Source organism: Mus caroli, chromosome 2 (genome assembly GCF_900094665.2).
Source record: "Mus caroli chromosome 2, CAROLI_EIJ_v1.1, whole genome shotgun sequence".
NCBI classification, from domain to species: Eukaryota; Metazoa; Chordata; class Mammalia; order Rodentia; family Muridae; genus Mus; species Mus caroli.
Window position 1 is genome coordinate 144,785,224 of NC_034571.1, and position 3,617 is coordinate 144,788,840.

The window sequence follows — 3,617 nt, forward strand, 5'->3', positions numbered from 1 at the left end:
CCAGCTGGGCCTTGCAGGCAAAAGTCCTACAACTTCCCAAAGCAGTGCCAGGCTATGGACCAAGAAACACTAGCCTATGGTGGGCATTTTATACCTACATGATAGCATTTCATCTGTGGGTGCTATAGGCTCACGGTCATTGCCCAGTGCAAAGGCATGTATTTCAACTTAAGAAGAATCTGTAGTGTATTTTTCTTTCTGAGATTTCTTGATTTTATTTTATTTTATATATTTGGTTTTTAGAGGCGAGGTTTCTATGTAGCTCTTGCTGTCCTCGAACGTGATTTGTAGACCAGAGCCGACCTTGAATGAATTTTTTTTTTAACCTGCATGTATGCATATGGAATTCTTACCTACCCTGTGCCAGTGGATGTCTGTGGAGTGTGTCAGATTGCTTGGAATTGGAGGGTGTCAGATGCCCTGGGATTGGAGTTACAGATGGTTGTGCTGGGAAACCCTGCCCATAAGGTCAGCTTTTGACATTACCAGAAAGCCTAGACTGAGGTCGGTGCAAAATGGTGGATTCCTTTTGTCAGCAAGGTTTCCTCTTCTTTACTTGAGGGATCCCGGATCACACACCATCTACCTGTGGAATATCACATGGCCTTGGTTAGATTTCAGGTCTGACTTCTTTTCTACCTATACGAACCCGTTGGAGTAGCACCGGAGACTGCTGGACGATGGAGTGCCTCCGTGTGTGTGTGTGTGTGTGTGTGTGTGTGTGTGTGTGTGATGGTTTGTATATTCTTGGACCAGGGAGTGGCACCATTTGGAGGTATGGCCTTGTTGGAATAGGTGTGGCCTGGTTGGAGTAGGTGTGGGCATAAGATCCTCACCCTAGTTGCCTGGAAGTCAGTCTTCCACTAGTAGCCTCTGGATGAAGATGTAGAACTCTCAGCTCTGCCTGGATCCTGCCATGCTCCCACCTTGATGATAATGGACTGAACCTCTGAATCTGTAAGCCAGCCCCAAGTAAATGTATTTTATAAGACTTGCCTTGGTCATGGTGTCTGTTCACAGCAGTGAAACCCTAAGACAGTGTGCTAACGAGGCATCTCAGTACCTTAGCCTCCAGCCAATGACCTCTGCCCACCCTGGGTATTCCTGCCCACTTCCCCCAGCAATATAACACTTGATGCACCCCAAATAAAACTGGTCTGTCTTCCCGATACTGATCCCAGAATGTCCCTTTCGGGCCAACAACTCCAGGGAGAAGGGAGCACCAAAGCTGTGAGACCCCATGTGGGTTCTTGGAACTAATCCTGGGTCCTCTGCAAGAGGCATTCATTTTGTGACTAGGAAGTCCTCAGCATTGTATGTGACATTAAGCCTATTTTTATATTCTTTTTTTGTTCTTGTTCATGCAGTGACCACTTTTAAAATTTATACAAGCCTTTGTAGATTCAGCTGGGAGTAACAAAGCCAGATATTGTTTCTTACAGGATGTGTGTGTGATCTTGGTCCTCCTGGAGACCCACAAAGCAGTACAAAGAGCACCTCTCCAACTTGTTGACTTTAGGTATTTGCATACAGCATCATAATCTGTAATCTGTTTATTTCACAAAAACACGGTACTGCACACATGTCTACAGCGTGGCACTGTTCCACCCTCTGCAAATCCAGTGAGGGCAAAAGCAATGGAGAACACTTGTTTGAACTTTAACCAGGGAGACAGACAGTGGGCACGAGCAACTTGCAGTTGCCAATTAATCCTGCTCAAATCAACACAGCTGTGGTAGCACATGTTCCTCAATGCCCACCCCAATGTTCAGGGTTCCCAGATGGAAGGCAGACAGACAGACAGACAGACACACACACACACAGAGACACACACACACACACAGAGCCTTCTATTTTAATATATCTTAGCTCAATGGCTGGGCCACTCCCAAACCTCCACCCGGCTAACACCCTTTCCCAGCTCATCGCTTACTAAAATCTGCCCTAGACCCAGGGGTGGGGCCCCTGGGGCCGCTCTTCATGGCTCTTACAGGTTGGCTGTCTCTGTCCTGCACTTCTCAGGCCTGGTTTTTTACCCTTCCCTACATGGCGGTTGTCAATCCTTCTCCTTGCCAGAGAAACCTAAAGTCCCCACTTCTTTCTCCCTGCCCAGCCATTAGCTGCTGGCACCTTTATTTACCAATCAAAACCAACTGGGGGCAGGGACCCCCAGTCCCTTCCATGAGGATTCTTGTGCAATTTTGGGAACCCAATTAACATAATACAAGGTATAGACCAAATCCACAACACATGCTTGTGCTTCCTGCCGGTCTGATGAGGCTGCCTGGGGATTCCAAAGAGGAGCTGTCCAGGAAGGGACTGGCTGTAGCTTGGGCTTGAGTTTGTCGAGCTGGTAAGCACTGCTGAGTTCTGAATGTTTTAATGTTCAGTGTGGACATTAAAATCCCTGAGAGACGAAAAGATCCCCTGAGCTGGAGTTACAGCTGGGTTTCCATGGCGTGGGTCGGTTGCCGGATCAGTATGTGGTCCTGGCCAGAGCCATCGCTCCAGCCCCTCTGAATGTACTTTATTGCCAAGAGTTTGGATATGGAGAGTAAGAAAACAAACCAACCAACCAAACAAACAAACAAAAAACAGACCCGTGCTTGGGGGACAGAGAATCCAGTTTCCCCCAGTCCTTGCAGTTTGGTTGTCCATTCTTGGAGCTTCCATTTTATTCTGGTCACTTGGTGTCTTCTCCCCACGTGTTTGGTCCCTTGTCCAGGCCTGTCCTCTCTGGTTCTTCCCTGCAGTGCCAGATGCTCACCACCATTGGTGCTGGGGACACTTACACATATCAGGCATGTCCCTGTGGTCCTGCAAGGACTTGGTCGCTGTGGGGGTGACCTGACTGGAGAGGCCACGGCCATCTTGTCTTCTTATCCCTTCAGGCTGTGCCCTTGAGAGTTTCATCTTTTCACTTTCAGGTACCTTGGACATTTTTCTGAACAAAGAACATGCCCTGAGATAAAACTTTGTACATTTTAAGCTGGGTTTGGTGATACACACCTTTAATCCAGGGAAGAGGCAATTGGATCTCTGAGCTCAAGGCCAAGGTGAAATCTCGTTTCAAGAAAATAAACACATGAACAGATGAGCGGATCTCCTCCACATCTGGACCTTTTCTGTATGTAGCCACTTTCCGCAGAAGTTTAAGTTTTATAAGAGACGTGGTTATTTTAGTTGTTATGTATGTGAGTGTAGGTGCCTGCGTAGGCCAGAGATGTCAGATCCCTGTGGGGACTGGAGTTACAGGTGGGTGCTGGTAACTCAGGTCTTCTGCCAGAGCAGTTTACACCAGCCCTGAGCTGAGACAGAGCCCAGCCCCCTGGCTTCCATCTTATTTTGATCTTGGTGCTTTTTATCTTTCAGTAGTTTCCATTAAACTGACATCTCCTAATATAAATTTGAAAAGAAAGAGTTTACTGGATTTTACTAAGAAATCTGGCTAACATTTGCCGGGCAATTTTGTAAAATCCCCACATTTGTTTGACATGCAGATTGCTGAAATTTCCACAATTTAGAGCGCATCTCAAGATGGTTTTGACTTGTGTGGCTTCTGTACTAACTCTTTGTTTGTTTTTTGGTTTTTCCGAGACAGGGTTTCTCTGTATACC